At 40.3% G+C, this 11,898-nt stretch overlaps 1 pseudogene; it reads left to right on the forward strand.

Moving 5' to 3' along the window:
• Positions 1 to 8,705: 8,705 nt before the first annotated feature.
• On the forward strand, positions 8,706 to 10,284 carry LOC101600244 (annotated as a pseudogene).
• The last annotated feature ends 1,614 nt before the right edge of the window (positions 10,285 to 11,898 follow it).

The raw sequence follows: 11,898 nt of genomic DNA on the forward strand, positions 1-11,898 counted from the left end.
CTCTGTATTGATCTCCTTCACCCTTGTGCTGGTACCCGTTCACCAGGAAAGCAGCACCTTTGCTTGTTTCACCAATTTTTCTTAGTTTCAGCCAGGGCCCTTTTGAGGTATGATGGGGTGGCTCTCTCCTTAGGATCTACATCTATGTGAAAAAGAGAAGCAGGTTCTCCAATGGAGAGTAAGTTAGCACCAGGACAAATGAGATATCCCTTACATTTTTTGTAGAGAATTTAATAGGTGTAGGCCCTCTTGTAGCCCACGATTGATGGTAGCTTGATAATGGAAAGTGGGCTAATATTTGGATATGGTTCTGACTTGTTTCCCAGCTCCAGCTATGGGTCCCATACCACTGAGGAGATCAATTAGCCAAATCAAGATCAGTTGATTCCCCACCATGGCTATGTGCCACTATTGTACTTGTGTGGGCATCATAACAGGTTATTTGCTGCTAAGTAGGTTAGACCATAAGCTGCTTGCACAAATATTGGTCATTTCCCCCAGTTGCCCATGTAGCACCTTCTTGCACTACACTCGCTGACTGTCTGGAGACTGACTCTCTTCTGGAGACTGACTCTCTTCTAGCTTTCAGGCATGTATGTCATTCCATTTTACATGTCAACTGCATATGGTGTCTTCAGCAGTAGGATCTTTGGTGGGTCATCAAGTACTCTGACAGAAATCTGTCTTTCTTTTAGGAAACCTTGTAGGTCTTTCTGATCAAAAGCTCATTTTGGATGATAACCACATGCTGGTACTGGGAGTTACAGGTCAGTGCTCACTAAGAAAAGAAAGAAAAAGATAACTAATATGCAAGAGTTATAGAGGAGAGAGAGAGAGAGAGAGAGAGAGAGAGAGAGAGAGAGAGAGAGAGAGAGAGAAGCTGTTAAAGATTAAGGTCAGTCTTCATCATACCCTTTCCAGTGTCTTGTGGTTCTTTATATAATAATGTTGGACACCATGTTTGGAAGCTAATATTTCATTCTGAAATCAGTTTTAGGTGCCCTGTGACACAAATAGTCAATTGTTCCAGGCAAGCAGGACCTCTACATGGTATGTTAGTAGATATAGCTCACAGTGCTGATTTCATTATGAAGTACTTTTTTTATCCATACCTGGAAGACATGACCGTGCACAAGTGCCACTGCAGGGACAGACGTGTAGTTTCTGCCCCAGAACTTGCAGATTGCCATCCTCAGGAAATTGGGCTACCTTCATTTTTACCTCCTTCATTTTGCCCTCATGTCAAGGAGGAAAATTATATTTCTGCAAATGTCAGATATTTCCAGAATGCAGGGGGATTCAGAGATTTTTGTTTGTTTGTTTGTTTGCTTGTTTCTAGGCATGATGGTGGATAAATATTAGAATGTTTCCAGACTGTCAAAATAAAGAGTTTTTATGTGTATTATATGTATTGTTGCAATATTTGGAAGGAGTCTATCAAAACCTATAATTGATAGTTCTGGATTTTCTCTTGTTTCCACAGTATGGAGGTAATTTATTTCAGCTGCTAACAAAATGTTCTACTATCTTTTATTACTATGATTTTTTACATATTATTTTATTTATATGCATACATATTATCAGCCATCTCTAGCAATACTTTTTTCAGAGTTGAAAGTTGGGTTAGCTAGCTTTTTGTTGTACCTGTGGCAAATATCTGATATAATCAATATAAAGGAAGGAAAGATGTACATTGCCTCACAACCTTGTTGTTGTTTAGCTCTATTGCTGTCAATAGTGCAGTCATGTGAGAAGTGTATGGCATAGCCACAAAATAAATAAATAAATAATTTTTTAAAAACTCACCTAATGGTAGCATGGAAGGAGAAATTGCAGAGAAAATATTTTGTCATGTGTGTTTGTAGTGCTAAGTATGGGATCCAGGGTCATGCACATAGGAGGTGACCTCTTCAACCCTGAGCTACCTGAGAAACCTTAGAACAATCCTTAGAATGTATATTTTGTTTATTTATTTATTTGTTTTGGTTTTTCAAGGTAGGGTCCACTCTGGCCCAGGCTGACCTGGCATTCACTGTGGAATCTCAGGGTGACCTCAAACTCATGGCAATCCTCCTACCTCTGATTCCTGAGTTCTGGGATTACAGGCGTGTGCCACCACACCTGGTTTGTATTTAATTTTATCTTATTTTATTGTTCTTAAAATATATTAGTAACAACTGCTTTATATATACACAAAGTAACTTGACTATAATCTCTTCCCACAACTCTTCTTCCTCTCCCCTCACATTTCTTCCGCAACAGAGCCCCTGTTATCAGGGTATTTGCAGGGGGATAGAGGTTTCCCTCATATTATTCAGATCTTATGTAAGTAGCATCAGTCACAGTGAAGTCATGACTACAATGGCCACTTTGTGTCTAGAAGAAAGTATTTCTGTGCACTGCTTTCCATCCTATAGCCTTTACTTTCTTTCGTCATCACTTCTGCAGTTGTCTCTGAGCCTTAGAGGGTGAGACAGAGCTGTCTGACTTTCCATCTCTTTATTAATTTTTCTCATTTCCTCCTTATTTTGTTTAAAACGTATTTTATATTCTAACACTGGCTCATTAGCTAAGATTTTTTTTTTTGTTTCTGTGTATGTTTACTCTAGAGTTTGTTATATTCTTCTTGGATTATCAAAGTCTGCCTTTGATACACACATATAAGAATGTAGAAATGTATTTTTCATTCCCCTTCCCTTCTTATGCAACTATCATGGATTTACTTCAACTTGTCCTATAAAGCCATAGTATATTGTTATTTTTCTTGAAACAATCAATCTTTTAAGATGATTTTCTAACTAATAAAATATGTTTTATATTAAATAATAAATAGCAGAGAAAATAATCAGGGACCCATTATGTACTTCAAAAGCAAACTCTAGTGACCTTCTTCTAAACAGGCCTTTTATTTCTTCATATTTCCAACACTTCCAATAGTGTTCTCATCCAGGACCATCACCTTTTAAAGAGATTTCAGATCTATATTAGCAGGAGCTAATGAGAAAAAGAATTATGCAACACAGAATTACAGTCCAAAAATCTAAAGCTCAATCTATAACATAGATTTTCTGTAGGATGTTCTCACTATAGAAATTATTTTAAAGTCAATTTAAGAAATTAGAAATAGGTACTTTTCTTTCAGGTTCTGCTTCTTTCTTTCTGTGCTGATAGCAGTCCAGCTATCAAGGATTCTCTATGTTTTTTTTTTTTTTAATGGCATGATAACAAGAAGTGGCATGGCATGGTATGCAGACTAAACCTATATTCTAGAAAAAGGATAAAACTTCAAATAAGATTGTCTAGGCTTGAGTCTATTAAGCCAAACTGCATATCTCAGAGATATGCAGTATAAGAGGACCAAGCATTTTAAACTGGGAACAGATGAAAAGATAAAAGGCCAGCTGGTCTCATTCTAAGCTATTTTTGTTCTGAAACCAGGAAAATATTGAGGCCACATTAAAAAAAATATCAGTTATTTTACTTTATCAGAAGAAGCAGTTAGCTTCTCTATTATAACAGTATGACAATGAGAGGTGATGAGACATGATTTTTCAAGTTTTAAACATTGCATTCATTACAAATGAGGTACCAGAAGAGGGTGTGTGTGTGTGTGTGTGTGTGTGTGTGTGTGTGTGTGTGTCTGAAGAATTGAACCCAGGCCAGCAAACTTTAAAAGCAAGCATCTTAAACCTGAGCCCTCTCCTCAGCCCCTTTCACATCAATCTTTCTATTTTTTTACTTAATTATGGGCATACTTAGTATGGATAAATTGTGTATTGGTACCATCATTTCTTTCATTCCTACCCCATTCAGCTGGGGACCCACCTCAGTGAGCTACCAGGTTTTCTCCATAGGGTTGCAAAAGAAGTCAGTTACTGGGGAGAAGCAGTGTCTCTGGGCATGATGCCCAAATTTGTGGGTCTAATAATCTTTCTGCCCCCTTTATGCAAAATTCCCTGAGCCATGTTGGTTGTGTTTTAAGTCTAGGGAATTTAATTTGTATATGATTTACATATGTAATTCACATCTGTTTTACCATTTGCATTTTATATTTTTAATATTTTATTTATTTGAGAGAGAGGGAGAAAGAAGCAGACAGAGACACGGAGAATGGATGCAAAGGACTTTAGCCACTGGAAATGAACATCATTCAGATGCAAGTGCCACCTAGTGCATCCAGCTTTATGTGGGTGCTAGAGAATGAAACCTGGGCCCTTAGTTTTTGCAGATAAGTGTCTTAACTGCTAAGTCATCTCTCCAGCCCCCAGTATTTTATTTTATTCTACTTTATATTCATCTCTATTATTACTTGAAGTCTATGATTAATCTAATAATATCTTTTTGAGAAAATGTCTTAATTTCCTATCATGAAGGACTTTTAATTTCATTGGAATTCTATAGTTTATGTACTATTGCAGTCAGTCTTTATTTATATTCTTTGGAAAATTATATATTTAGAATTTAAAAATATGTTTGTAATTATTTTTCTCACTTTCCCTTTCAATGTTAATAGTCCTTCCTAGATCCTCTTATTTCTCATCAGTTTTATATTACCCTTTCAGACATTTCTTTATTAACTATTTTCTTCTCTAAGTAAACTGCATTTTCTTTTAAATATCTCTGTTGCAGTTACTTTCACATTGATTGGATAAAGCACCCACCCACAAGCTGATTGAAGGAATGTAGCTATTTTGGATTATAGACACAAGTATGAGCAGAACCTGGACATTACCTCTGCTAGAACAGGGGAAAATAATAGCAGAAGAGTGAACCAAGTTCTGGTAAAGGAGAGTTGGCCATAACACCCATAAATGCACCCTCCCCCCCCAAAAAAAACACACCTCTTCCAGCAAGATTCCACCTCCCAAATTGCCATCACATACGAACCAAGCATTCAAAACACCAGAGTTTGTGGTTGTAGAAATGGATCAGCTGTTAAAGGCACTTTGATAACAGCCTGTGTTTGAGTTCCCAGTACTCACATAAAGCCAGATGCATAAAATGGCACTTGTGTCTTAAATTATTTGTGGTGGAAGCAAGCCCAGAAGAGCCCATACTTTCTCTCTCTCTCCCTCTCTCTCTCTCTTTTTCTCTCTCCCTCCCTCCCTCCCTCCCTCCCTCCCTCCCTCCCTCCCTCTCTCTCTCTCTCTCTGTAATAAATAAATTAGTATGTTTATTCAAAAATAAAAGTAAGGGCTGGAAAGATGGCTTAGTGGTTAAATGCTTGCCTGTGAAGCCTTAGGACCTCGGTTCAAAGCTCACTTCCCCAGGACCCACGATAGCCAGATGCACAAGGAGGTGCATGCATCTGGAGTTTGTTTGCAGTGGCTGGAGGTCCTGGTGCACCCTTTCTCTCTATTTCTCTATCTGCCTCTTTCTCTCTCTGTCACTCTCAAAAAATAAATAAAATGAATAAAAATTTTAAAAATCTTAAAAAACAAAATAAAAGTAAGAGTTTATAGGGGCTATGTGATTCAACATACAACAATCCTCATATTTTTCTTCTTATCATTTTAAATTTTTAAAGGGTTTTAATTATCTTTCCAAACATTTGTCTATTTCTATATTCACTTTTATGCCATTTATCTTATCATGTTATAATGTTGTCTGTGCTGTATTCACTGATGACATTAAAACTCCCTTTCTGTGGTCAGTCATTTCTGATTCTCAGGCATGGAAAATTATTTCCCACTCTGGTATGTAACTTTGTAGGTTAAAATTCTGTTTGGCAAGCGGAAGCAAACAGGCACTTTCTCTAGATGGAATTCTGACACCCTTCCACATGGGATTGTATTTGCTTTCTTTAAAGCCTGATTGCTAGGGCTGGTTACTGGAGATGTGGCTCACTGGTTAAGTGCACTTCCTGCTTCAGTAGAAGGGCCTGAAGGGGTTTGAAATTGCTCTAGTTTGAGTTGCAAGACCCACATAAAAGCTGGGAGTGGCTATGTGTTATAATACCAGCCCTGAAAAGGGGATCAGAGACCAAGAATTACCCAGGCTCATGCGAAACAGCAAGTTTCAATATCGAATTAACGTTTCTGCCTTACATATGAATAGGCTTGGAAAACAGATGGGGCTGACACCCAACTTGGGCCACCCTAAGGTGATGGAATGGGGTCTCAGAAGGACACATAGTATGCATATACCACCCCCTCACACACAGACTCCATGAATACAAGTGAAGAAATAATCTCTCTGGCAATATCATGATTCTGAAACTAAACATTACATCTGCTTTAAATATATATGTATGTATATATATATATATATATATATATATATATATATATATATATATATTTCAGACAGAGAGAGAAAGAGAGAATGGGTGCGCCAGGGCTTCCAGCCACTGCAGATGAATTCCAGATGCATGCACCCCCTTGTGCATCTGGCTAAGGTGGGTCCTGAGGAATTGAGCCTCCAACCAGGGCAGGGTCCTTAGGCTTCACAGGCAAGCGCTTAACTGCTAAGCCATCTCTCCAGCCCCTTACGGCTGCTTTTTATGCTGAGGATTCTAGATTACTTGGCTGCTATTCTGTATTTAATGCTATGCTTCCTAATTTTTCTAAGTAGAGACAAGACACCCTACATTGTCCTAGAGGGTTAATTTGTTCTGTTTTTCCATTCTTTCCTGGAAGAAACTCAGCTTAGTTTAAGCATGTCAATCCAGTGATCAGACTTCTTAGAAAATTCAATACATTCTCTCTCTCTCTCTCACACGCACACACACACATACACACACACACACTGATCTTTGGAGATTAATTTTTTCATTCATATATTCTTTTTTTTTTTTCTTCTTCTTCAAGGTAAGGTCTCACTCTACCCCAGGCTGACCTGGAATTCACTATGTAGTCTCAGGTTGGCCTCAAAGTCACCACAATCCTCTTACATTGGCCCCCTGAGTGTTGGCATTAAAGGTGTGCATCACCATGCCTGGCCATATATTCTTTTTTTTTTTTTTTTTTGGTTTAGTTTGTTTTGCTTTTGCCTATACTTTCCTTTTTTACTTAAAGTTATATATTTACCTTGAAACAATATTTATACTTTTCTACTGCATTTCTCATATGACCTTATACTTCCATTATGCTCTTTATAATCTTGAAAATATGTAGGGTGAAATGTCAATGCCTGGTTCTAGTATGGACTATCTTTAACTCTACTCTTGTAAAGCTTATCAGTATTTTGAAGAGCAGAGACACTGAAGGATTTAACTATTTCTAATATGGAAAAATCAGTACAATGAAAGAGTTTGAATTGTTCTCTAGGTTTAATTCTACTCAATATTACCAAAGCATATTAAAACCTCTGTCTTATTTTTTTTTCAAGACTGGAATTCAACATGGAATAATATGATTATCATAAAAATCCATGTCTTTCTTTGCAAGTGAGACTAGCTACAGCTTGGCTAACAACAGATGGTATTATTTTCACACAGGGAAATTCTGAGTGAGACACAGACTCTAAAGGGTAGTGACAACCTGAGTTTCTTGGCTAAAAGGAGACACTGATGATCAGAATTCATAAATCTGGACAGGACAGAGTCTGGTCTACTACCAGGTGCATGAAACATTTTCTAATACTAGCCACATTGCTGAAGGTTAAGGAAACCTCATATATATTAAAGGAAAATATTGTGTTAAAAATCTATTTATAGTTATAGTCTGTGAATCTCAATAGTGTGATAATCATGGAACATAAAAATATACCCATTATAAACATTGCTTTAAAGTTGAGAAAAGAGAATATTATTTTTCATGCATTTGATTTCCTCAATTACAAATGTTGACTCTGTCTTTAAAAGGCACACAGAATATTGTTCTGTCTTAAATATCATCATCTCCATTAACCTGGCCTAAAGCACCATCACTTCATCCCAGAGTTATCGCAAAAACTTTCCTCTATTTCCTTTGAAAAGATTGTTTTCCACAGTCGAATTCATCATGAAACCCTTTTTTATGCTTTTCCTTATTTCATTTTTAATTTTCATGCATCCACAAAATGGAAGATGATAATAAATTACCAAATGTCCATCATTAGCTTGCAACAGTTCTCAATATTTGGCTGTGTTACAACTATTTTCATTTTTCTTATCCTCCTTTCCTTCTTTAAAACAATCATTTAAAACTTGAAAAGATCGTGTTACATCAAATAGCATTTACCATGGGGCTGGAGAGATGGCTCAGCAGGTAAAGGTACTTGTTTTTAAAACCTGACAGCTTGATGCACAAAGTGGCACTTACATCTCGAGTTCATTTACAGTGGCAATAGGACCCATTCTCTCCCTCTCTCTCTCTCTCTCTCTCTCTCTCTCTCTCTCTCTCTCTCTCTCTCTCTCTCTCTCTCTCTCTCTCTCTGTCTCTCTCTCTCTTCCTTTCTCTCTTTCTCCCTCCATCTTTTTGTAAATAAATAATAAAAATTAAAGAATGGGAAGATGGCCTTGTTTGAGTAAAAAGATAAAACGTTTGCTGTATGAACATGTGGATATGAATTTGGATCCCTAGCTTCCACTTAAGAGCCTTTTGTGGTGGCCCATATGGAGAGGCAGAAACAGGTGAATCCTTCAGGCTTGCTAGGGAGGCATTCTAGCCAAATCAGTAGAGTTCAGTAATCTATCCTATCTCAAAAAATAGAGTGCAAGATTCGAGCTTCGCTTCGGTCCCAGTCGTCTCGCTTCTTCACTTGTGCAGTGGAGGATGTCAGGAACCATGCCGAAGCTTCACAGCAAAGCTGGGACAACCTCCATTCAGACCCAGCAGCTGCATGCAGCCACAGCGGACTCATTCCTGGAGCACGTGTGCGGCCTAGACATTGACTGGGCCCCCATCACTGCCACCGACACGAGCATCATCTGTACTATTGGCCCTGCTCTCCGAGCCGTGGAGATGTTGAATGAGATGATTAAGTCTGGAATGAATGTGGATCATCTGAACTTCTCTCATGGAACTCATGAGTACCATGCAGAAACCATCAAGATCGTAAGCACGGCCACAGAAAGCTTTGCATCTGACCCCATTCTCTACCGGCCAGTTGCTGTGGCTCTAGACACTAAGGGGCCTGAGATCCCGACCAGGCTCATCAAAGGCAAAGGAACCCGAGGTAGAGCAGAAGAATGGAGCCACCCTGAAGATCACACTGGATAACGCCTACATGAAGTGTAACGAGAACATCCTGTGGCCAGACTACAAAAATATTTGCACGTTGGTGGAGGTGGGCAGCAAGATCTACGTGGATGATGGGCTCATTTCTCTGTAGGTGAAGGAGAAAGGTATTGACTTCCTAGTGACCGGGGTGGAAAATGGTGGTTCCCTAGGCAGGAAAAGGGGTGTGAACCTTCCCCGGGCAGCTGTGGACCTGCCCTCCGTTTCGGAAAAGGATGTCCAGGATCTGAACTTTGGGGTGGAGCAGTATGTGGATATGGTGTTAGCCTCTTTCATACGCAAGGCAGCCGATGCGCATGAAGTGAGGAAGGTCCTTGGGGAGAAAGGGAAGAACATCAAGATCATCAGCAAGATCGAGAACCATGAGGGAGTCCGCAGGTTTGAGGAGATCCTGGAGGTCAGTGATGGGATCATGGTGGTTCGAGGCGATTTGGGCATTGAGATTCCTGCAGAGAAAGTCTTCCTCGCTCTGCAGATGATTGGGCAATGCAACTGAGCTGGGAAGCCCGTCATCTGCACCACACAGATACTGGAAAGTATGATCTAGAATCCCTGCCCGCCAGGGCTGAGGGCAGCCATGTGTCTAATGCCGTCCTAGATGGAGCAGACTGCATCATGCTCTCCGAAGAAACAGCCAAAGGGGACTACCCTCTGGAGGCTGCCCTCATGCAGCACCTGATTGCCCGCGAGGCAGAGGCTTCCATCTATCACTTGCAATTGTTTGAGGGGCTCCACCATCTGGCGCCCATTACCACAGAAGCTGCTGCTGTGGGCGCTGTGGAGGCCTCCTTCAAGTTCTACAGTGGGGCTATTATCGTCCTCACCAAGTCTGGCAGGCGTGCTCACCAGGTAGCCAGATACAGCCCACGCACTCCCATCATTGCTGTGAAGCGCAACCCTCAGACAGCCGTCAGGCCCATCTGTACCGGGGCATTTTTCCCGTGCTGTGTAAGGATGATGTACAGGATGCCTGGGCTGAGGATGTAGACCTCTGAGTGAACTTGGCCATGAATGTTGGCAAGGCTCGGGCTTCTTCAAGACTGGAGGTGTGGTTATCAGACTGACTGAGTGGCACCCTGGCTCTGGTTTCACCAACACCGTGCATGTAGTGCCTGTGCCATGACGGTCCCCTGGAGCCCTTCTTCAGTCCCCCCATCCCCTTCTCCCAACCTTTCCATTAGGCCAGCAATGCTTGTAGTGCTCACTCCAGGCTGTAGTGTGGGGCGCTGGTGGGCTGGAACACCAGGGAGGATTAATTCCTGTGTGAAACATGGCCATGATTAGATCGTGCTAGTGCAGGGCTTAATGCAGAACCTGTCTGTCCTGTGTTGGCCCTAACCCAAGCCAGGAAGGGAAGATCACAGGACTGGAGTTCCCCAGAGTTGATCACAGGAGGACAACATCATCTCCTTTGTGTGCTATGTTCAGTCCCTGTAAAATGTGCTTGCCTTCAGAACACCCTGCCCCAGCCTGGTCAACATAGACAGAGAGAGTAGGGGCCTTAGGGCAAGGGGCTGGGATTCCTGTCCAGGCAGACTTTAGCCCGGGCCCATGCTAGCTCTCCGAACCTCATTGGTTTCCCACACTTGTGCACTCTGCTCTTCTGTTCCTGCTCTCCACTCAGCTGTCTCTGCAGATGAAAACTCTACCTTCCATTTTCCCCATGACTGCAGCCATCTACAGGCCTGTTGCTATGGAGCCTACCTGTATGTCAATAAATAACATGTGAAAAAAAAATACAGACTGCAAGTAAGATACTTGATATTAAATTGTGACCTCCACATTTACATGCACATTTCAACATACATGTGTACCCACACACATAGCAACATGCACACACTCATGTACAAACACTACATACCACACACAGTTATGTCAAAAATAACATTTCAATGTAATTTCAATTGTAATCTAGTTAAATAACATTTGTTGGGCTGGAAAGATGGCACAGCAGTTAAGTCTTTTGCCTGAGAAGCCAAATGATTCCCCAGGATGTACCTAAACCAGATGCACAAGGAGCACAAGCATCTGGAGTTCATCTGCAAAGGCTGGAGGCTGTGGAGGCCCATTATCTCTCTGTGTCTCTCCTCTCTCTCTCTGCTTGCAAATAAATAAATAAAAAATAATCACTTAGAAAAACATTTGTTACACTTTGCCTTTTTATTTTCATCAAGGCATTATTTTATTTAATTATCATTTTATTTGAAAACTTCTATATGTGTATATAATATATTTTGGTCATAATCACCCCCTTTACCTTATCTTTTCAGTACATCTCCCAATGAACCCATTCTTCTTTCCAGCCAGTGCATCATTTCTTTGATGTGTAGTGTGTGTGTCTATTCCATTGACTTTGGTTCAGGATGTTTGCATATGCATCAGAGGGTGCTTATTTACCAAAAAAAAAAAACACACACATGAAACTTGTTCATTGATCAACAGCAAACCTCTAAAACCAGCAAACTGCTAAACATGGTAGAGCATATACTTCTAAGGAAATGAGATGAATCCTTAGGATATATGCCTAGGAGTGCTATAGCTGGGTCATATGGTAGATCAATCTTTAGCTGTTTTAGGAACCTCCACACTGATTTCTACAATGGCTGGACCAGATTGCATTCCCACCAACAGTGTAGAAGGGTTCCTCTTTTTCCACATCCCCACCAACATTTACGATCATTTGTTTTCATGATGGTAGCTAATCTGACAGGAGTGAGATGGAATCTCAATGTAGTTT

The sequence above is a fragment of the Jaculus jaculus genome, chromosome 6 (assembly GCF_020740685.1).
Source record: "Jaculus jaculus isolate mJacJac1 chromosome 6, mJacJac1.mat.Y.cur, whole genome shotgun sequence".
Lineage (NCBI taxonomy): Eukaryota > Metazoa > Chordata > Mammalia > Rodentia > Dipodidae > Jaculus > Jaculus jaculus.